The sequence below is a fragment of the Euleptes europaea genome, chromosome 4 (genome assembly GCF_029931775.1).
Source record: "Euleptes europaea isolate rEulEur1 chromosome 4, rEulEur1.hap1, whole genome shotgun sequence".
Taxonomy (NCBI): domain Eukaryota; kingdom Metazoa; phylum Chordata; class Lepidosauria; order Squamata; family Sphaerodactylidae; genus Euleptes; species Euleptes europaea.
In genome coordinates, this window is record NC_079315.1 from 28,395,155 (window position 1) to 28,403,340 (window position 8,186).

Consider the following 8,186-nt stretch of genomic DNA (forward strand, 5'->3'; position numbering starts at 1 on the left):
ACAGGACTAGAAGAAGAAGAGTTGGTTTTTGTATGCAGACTTTCTCTACCACTTAAGGGAGACTCAAACTGGCTTACAATCAACTTCCCTTCCCCTCCCCACAACAGACACCCTGTGAGGTAGGTGGGGCTGAGAGAATGTGACTTGCCCAAGGTCACCCAGCTGGCTTCATGTGTGTAGGAGTGGAGAATCAAATCCAGTTCACCGGATTAGCCTCCGTCACTCATGGGGAGGAGTGGGGGATCAAACCCGGTTCTCCAGATCAGACTCCACCTCTCTTAACCGCTACACCACGCTGACTGTTTCTGTATTTACAGTAAAAAAGTTTTGTGACCATGCTTGGTTGCTGAATGATCGGTTACAAAACTGATTCCAGTCAAAACAAGCTAAAGCCAAGTTACTAATTGGGTGGGCTTCTACTGATAATGACTCCAAGACTTCAACCCTATACACGCTTACAGTGAGTAAGCCTCATTGAGCTTAGTGGGAGTTACTTCAGAGTAAAAATGTTTAGGGTTGCGCTGATACAGTACGCTCCTCTGCACTTATTCCAGTGTAAATCCATTGGTTTCAATGGGCATAGAGCTGAATAATTCTGCATTTGGTGGTAGGGTTGCCAACCTCCAGGCACTGAGAGAAAGTATAGTAAGGGCTCTATAAATGACATAAAAGCTCTTATTCTATAAGCCAGTGAATTTAGTGACAAAAGTGAAAAAATTACATACAATCTAATAAAGGAAACTTATGAAAATAACTATGAGTACATGTGAGGCAATACAATACAAAAATATATTTTTTTGGCTTATCTCATTCAATGACTTATTAGTCTCTTAGAATTTTGTACTGTTCATATGCTTATTGTTCCCTCAGGAACTGGGAGAAAGATGATGGACGGCGTTCCTCTCCACCTATCGTCCATCATCTTTCTCCCGGTTCCTGAGGGAACAATAAGCATATGAACAGTACAAAATTCTAAGAGACTAATAAGTCATTGAATGAGATAAGCCAAAAAATATATTTTTGTATTGTATTGTATTGCCTCACATGTACTCATAGTTATTTTCATACGTTTCCTTTATTAGATTGTATGTAATTTTTTCACTTTTGTCACTAAATTCACTGGCTTATAGAATAAGAGTTTGTATGTCATTTATAGAGCCCTTACTATACATTCTCTCAGCTTGACTTTTATAGTAAACGTGCCTTTTTTGCTCTAGCCTAACCTCCAGGCACTAGCTGGAGATCTCCCGTTATTACAACTGATCTCCAGCTGATCTATCAGTTCACTTGGAGAAAATGGCCGCTTTGACAATTGGACTCTATGGCGTTGAAGACCCTCCCCAAACCCTGCCCTCCTCAGGCTCCACCTCAAAAATCTCCCATGGGCAGGACAATGCTGCTGCAGTTGTCTTGTTTGTGGGCTTCCTAGAGGCACCTGATTGGCCACTGTGTGAACAAACTGCTGGACTTGAGTCTGATCCAGCATGGCTTTTCTTATGTTCTTATATTCCCTTGGGCTTCCATGAGTTCATTGCTTTTCTGTGCATGAAGCCTCTTTACTATCACATTGCACACAGATGCAATCCTGTCCCGTCCCCCCCCCCACATTGTACTTGATTTTGCAACATATACAAAGCACTAAATGACAGCAATATGTACATGCAATATGAAGTGTCAGGTAGCATTCTGCCAGAGTAGAGTTTCCTATTATTCAGTGAAATCTGGGGGCAGAGTCACATCTTTCTTTCCATTTTGATATTATTTACTTCAGATCCTTATACCTCGGTTTTTCCCCCAGAGTGTTCTGCCCTCCTCCATTTTATCCTTTGAGGAAGGTTAGCCTGAGAGAAGTGTGTGATTGGCCCAAGGTCACCCAGCAAGCTTCCATGGCAGAGTGGGGATTCAAATCCAGGTCTCCCAGACTGGTCCAACACTGGAGCCACTACACCATGCTGACTCCCAGTAGCTGAATGGCACTGCTTACATGACTAATCTACACAAGAGCAGTATAATGTCAGAGCAAGATCTCAGTGCAAATGCACTGCTGCAGTGACACCCCCCCCCCCCCGTTTTCTGGAAGAACAGCTCCAATCACATATGAATTTGCTGCTCTAGCATTAGGATGCTTGTGAAACTAAACCGCTTGTGTGACCAGTTTTATTTTTATTTTTTTAAATAATCACCTGCCAGCATCTTATGTTAATTTTGCCACATCATTTCCCCCTCAGGAGCCATTTATGGGAAGCAACTTTACATGAAAAGCTGAAGTAACCTCATCAGAGAGATTTTTTTTGTTGCCCATATAGCAACAGTATCTCTACTTTTCTCATGAGAGACATTTTATACAATTCATTGCCCAGGTGAATATGAATAACACCTTGTGTGGGGTGGGAAGAATTTCCGCCCTCACATTTATTGACTCTCATATCCTTTCCTTGGAGAACTGATCTTTATGCAAGAGTCTGGTGTATTTTAATAGATATCTAAATATAAACATAGTATATGTTAAGATTGCAGGAAAGCGTGTGATTTTAAGTGAATGAAAATTGGTTTTCCGGGTTTTTTTTCTTTTTTCGTATGGATACTGCTAAACACACATAACCTGGAAATGTCATCAGTTCTTCCTTGCGGCTTTACCCCAAATTGGGTAGAATTGGCCAGCAATTCTTAGCAGAAGGAAATGATGAGATCTGAAAGGATCTCAACCTTTACCTAGAGAACTTGGAACTCACATGGCTTAGTGGTTAGACTGTCAGATTGAGGACCTGGGAGAATCAGGTTTGAATACCTGCCCTGCCATGGAAGCTTCCTGGGTGACTTTTGGCAATCTTTGTCTTTCTCTCCTCTTTTTCCCTTGCAGGTTGGTAGTTGTGAGGGGAGAACAATGTTGTAAATTTCTTTGGATCTACATTGGAAAGAAAAGCTGGGTATAAATAATAAAAAGATTTGATTAGAAAATAAAGTGAGGACTGGTTAGCGTGACTTTATTTTTGATCCAGAGTCATACTACAGTTCTTTTACTCTAGTAGTTTAACAATGCCATCTAAAGCAGATATATACCATTCCAAGTCCATTGAAGTCAATGGTCTTAACTCTCTATAGGATGGCACTGCATGAGACACCTGAACAAAATTGTTCATTCACTCTTCCATGCCTAACAGGCGGTGAGATTCAGCACTACATTGCTAGAGAAAGGGTGTGGCGGTAGAATTTGAAAGTCATTTAGCCTCTCCATAACTCCCACAGGCTTTTGTGAGAACTGCAGATATTCAGTCAGCAAAAAAAACCCTCATCATGATTAATTAGTTGCTCCAGATCACATCAGTGAGTGAGTCTCAGTGCTGAGATTAGAACACTTGGCATCTTGATGTATTCTCATGCCACCAAAGTGCCGGTCTCCAGAGCATAAGGGCAGCAGAAAAGTACAGGAGAAACAGGTTGATATTCACCATGAATAATTGGTTGGACTCTATTTGTTACAACTAGAGGAATGTACCAAAAGACACCTCCCCCCCACCAAAAAAAAATCCTTCCAATCAGCTTGAAAGTTAAGGTCAAGGCTCTTTCAAACTGTTGAGGCTGATACAAAGAAAACATTGCAGGCTTTCTATCGAGTAGGGTGGCATGTTGTTCAGATTAGGAGACATAATTAATTTGTTTATGTGGTGGGAGTGATAGAGCAATCCTCCCTGTGAAATGTGGGAGAGACAATATGTGTCTGGTGTACAAGCAGTATTTCAGCTGAAATTCCAAAGGAGACTAAGCAATAGTAGATACTTGAAGACAGGGCAAGGGGGAAATCTAATGCTCTCTTTCCTGGCCACATAAAATGGGTCAAAGGACAAGAGGCCCCTGCAATTAAAAGCAGCCTTAAGGCAAGATTTTCCTGCAGGTCTCTGCTAGGGTGCTTATATAAAAAGATCTGATGACTTGTAAACACAAACAGCGCATGTGTTAGAGTGGATGGAGTTTCTTACTTGTAATTGGGGTCAAATCCCTGCGCAGCTACCCTGAGCTACCCTGCAGGGTTATTGTGTGGACACTGGGATAACAGAAGCCCCCATGGATAGTTCCCTGAGGTATAGAAATATAATACAGATGAGTAAAATTTTCATGAGATTAAATTAAGCTTTTCTAGTGAATGACCATGTATGCCCCCTGAATCTGCCTTATATGGGGTCAAATCATTCATCTATCAAGGTCACCATTGTCTACTCTGATGAGTTGTCAACAGGCCTGGAGAAAGTGTCCTGTCCCATTAATAAAGGCTTAGAGTGCAATCCTGAAGGGGGGGTTGATCTGTGGTGACCGGGAGTGGCAGAGCCACGCCTCCTCCTCAGAGGCTTCCCGGCCACCGGAGACAAAAAAAAGCATTTTTAAATATAAAATAAAGAAAAAGGGGGAAAATGCCTCATAGCACAAAGCGAGGGTGCGTTACCAAAAAACGTGGCGTAGCCCTGCTGCCGCTCAAGGGGGCGCTCCCGGGGTGAAAGGGCTGTGGAAGCTGCCTAAAGGTGGCTCCACCCCGGAAACACCCCACACACACACACTGGCGCACGCTTTCCCTTTCTGGAAAAGCCCTACCAGCATGGCTGCACCGACAGTGGGGCCTGGCGGCACCCAGACATCAGCGTGTTTGCCCCTGCGCTGCGTAGGTTCCACCTTATTCTGTGATAAGGTAGCGCCTATGCCAATGTGGGGTCATGCTGGCTCTTAAGGATCTATGCCCCCCCTTCAGGAATGGGCTGTTAATGTTTGGAAATGGGCAGCTCAAGTTTTTCGTGGCATGGAGGTAAATCACAACCCATTAAGCCTCTATTAAAGCAACAGGACATTTTTTCCAGGAAGTTGGCAAGTCTAGAGACTGACCAGCAACAGCTCTCCAGGGTGACAGGTAAAAGTTATTTATATTACCTGATTCCTATTACCAGATTCTTTTTTCTGGAGATGCCAAGGATTGATCCTGGGACTATTCTGCATGTGAAGCAGATGTCTCTCTTACCATAATATTGTATAATAATCTTGCATATCCACAATAAGTGGCAGTGGCCTAATATTCAGTCCCCGTGTCCCATAGAGGACAACCTTACTGTGGGGCAACAGCTGAATTGTTGTTTTTAAAAAAAGACAGAACGATGAACAAGTATCTAAAGTGAAGTATATAAATATTGGAGATAAACTTCAAGGTTTAAATTGCACCAAAGCATACAGGGACAAAGAAACAATTGCCACTCTCCCTTTGACAATATGAAAGCTAGCCATTATTTATTTATTTTATTTAAAACATTTATTTATTTAAAGCATTTCTATGCTGCTTTTCCACCTGAATAGCGACCCCAATGCAGCAAACATCAAAATGTTAAAAGATTTCAACATTAAAACATCAGTTTAAAAAAAGTATTTATGTAGATTAAACCATTCAATAAAAACATAAATAGACCAATACATATACCAACACAATAAGGAAGGAAAGCCAATAACAGTTACTGAGCACAGAATCAGAGTTGGAAGGGGCCATACAGGCCATCTAGTCCAACCCCCTGCTCAATGCAGGATCAGCCTAGAGCATCCCTGACAAGTGCTTGTCCAGCCTCTGCTTAAAGACTGCCAATAAGGGGGAGCTCACCACCTCCCTAGGTTGCTGATTTCACTGTTGAACAACTCTTATTGTAAAAAAAAACCAAAATTCCTAATATCCAGCCGGTTGTCAGGAGCAAGCCAGGAGGATGGTATGCGGTAGTGCGATTGTGCTGCTCCCAGGTGCTGTTGTGCTGTTCTGTCCAAGGCCAGTCTGTGCCCCGTGTTTAGTCTTCATAGATTCCCATACTTTGGGAATCGCCAAGTGCTCCTTCCTGCGTCTGGGAGGGGGGTTGCCTAGGTTACCAGTTATCTCCTTTTGCTTTTCCATATATGCTATGCACCTTGCCTTTGCCCTGTACTAGTGTCCTTTTGAATATGGCTTCTGAAACCTGTCAATTCTAACTAATAAAACTGCTTTCGTGGATTTGCCATCTGCTGAAATCTGTTTATGGGTTCGCCGCAGGGCTAGAGCTTACATTAGGACACTAGTCCCATCCTTACTTGTTGACTTTGGCTGGAGCCCTGGAGGGTTCGCCTGGACACTCGTCTCCTCGGCTTGGGGCGCAGGATGAGCTCCCCGAGGACCCTGACTTTCGGCGTGTCGTCTTGGAGGAGGCGCAGCGGACTTACGCACAGTCTGTTCGGCCGGTTGGGCTGGTGATTGATCAGTGGCGTCGCCTGGCAGCGGCGACCCCCTGGAGGACTCAGGATGCTTATCTACGTGCCCACAATGACCTTTTGGGACTTGATACTTTGCTGGAGGAGGCCCGGTTAGCGCAAGAGGACTTTACTCTCCTAACCCGGTTATTGGCTGAGTTTACGCTCCGCGGGACGCAACAGGAGTCGGCAGCCCCGATCCAGGGGCCCGAGTTCTGTTTCCCAATGGCGGGGGCTCTGGTGGGAGAGGTTCCACAAACTGTTCCGGATCCCACCCTATGCCGCCGGGAAGCACAGAACACTGCCGCCAGGACAGTCCTGGTTCTTATGGATTTCACGCCGGCCATGGCGACCGCAGCCGACGTCGAGAAGATACTAACTCCTGAATTCGGTCCTGCCTCTGCGGGTCTGGCTCAACAGGTCCAACCGCTGTTGGGCCAGCACAAGGAAATCCAAATACTCTTGATCAGGCGGCCGTACCAATTGTGACGGCTGCCGCTTCCGCCAAACTCGAGGCGGACTGTGCGCTCGCTGACCAGAGGCAGACAGAGGAGCAACTGTTGGCGGATGCGGCCGCTGCTCGGGTGCGGGCGACAGCAGGAACGGGAACGCAGTCGAAAGTTTGCGGGGGATCGGACTGGTCTCTCCCCTCATTGTCTTTGGGCTCCCCGGAACCTGCCCTGCCCCGGGACATAGCGTGCAGGCAGCGGCTCACCTTTGCTCCTGACGTCCCAGAATATGAGGAGGACTTGTATGCAGAGGAGGGCGACTGGAATACAAACTACCAAGCCAGCCAAGCCCGACAGACCGGGGGGGCTGAGGAGGAGATCCATGCCTTAAGGTTTCAAAACCGAGAGCTTTTGGATTAAAAGGGGCCCCGGGGGTCTTCATGCAACTCATTAATGAGATCCTCCATGATCTACTGTTCAAAGGAGTGGTGGTCTATTTAGATGATAGTCTCATTTACTCTAAAACCATGGATGAGCACGTTGCCTTGGTTCGAGAGGTGTTGCAACGTCTTAGAGACAATCAGCTGTATGCTAAAGTGTCTAAGTGCGAGTTCCATAAGAAGCAATTGACTTTCCTAGGATATATTATCTCACACCAGGGACTGACTATGGATCCTGAAAAGGTGCAAGCAGTGCTCGATTGGGAACCACCCTCTACTCGTAAACAGGTCCAAAGATTCCTCGGGTTCATGAATTTTTACAGGGTGTTCCTCCCACATTTCGCTCAGATTACGCTACCCATCACGAACCTCCTTAAGACTAAGGGAAAGGGGAATACAGCCACCTTACCCAACGCCCGGGTGGAGTGGACCCCCCAGTGTCACGCCGCCTTTGATAGTCTTAAGCAGCTTTTTACATCCGAACCTGTTTTGCAGCACCCGGACTGCAATCAACCATTCATAGTGCATGTAGACGCTTCCGGCATAGCGATGGGGGGTGCACTCCTGCAGCGGGGGGAGGATGGGCACCTGCATCCGTGCACTTATTTTTCTAAAAAGTTCACTCAATCCGAACTCAACTGGGCCGTTTGGGAAAAGGAAGCCGCTGCGGTGAAGCATGCCCTGACAGTGTGGAGGCAGTTTTTAGAAGGTTCCAAGGTGCCCTTTGAAGTGTGGTCCGATCACACCCTAACGGGGGCTCGCAAGCTGTCCGCGAAGCACGTGTGCTGGGCGGACTTCTTTGCCCAGTTTCGATTCGTCCTAAAATATGTACCAGGGAAGCAAAACCTTCTGGCTGACGCTTTATCCAGACTTCCCCAATATCCCACCAAGGTTGATCGGCCCACAGAGTCGCTCTTCACCCCTACCCAACAAGGTCTGTTGTCCACTTTGGCTGTACAAACCCGCTCTCAGACCTGATCCCCACCGCCGCCGTTTTCGATGGGAGGGAAGCCCCATGCCCAGCTGAGCCAACAGCACCGCCCGCCTCGCTTCCTCCCCC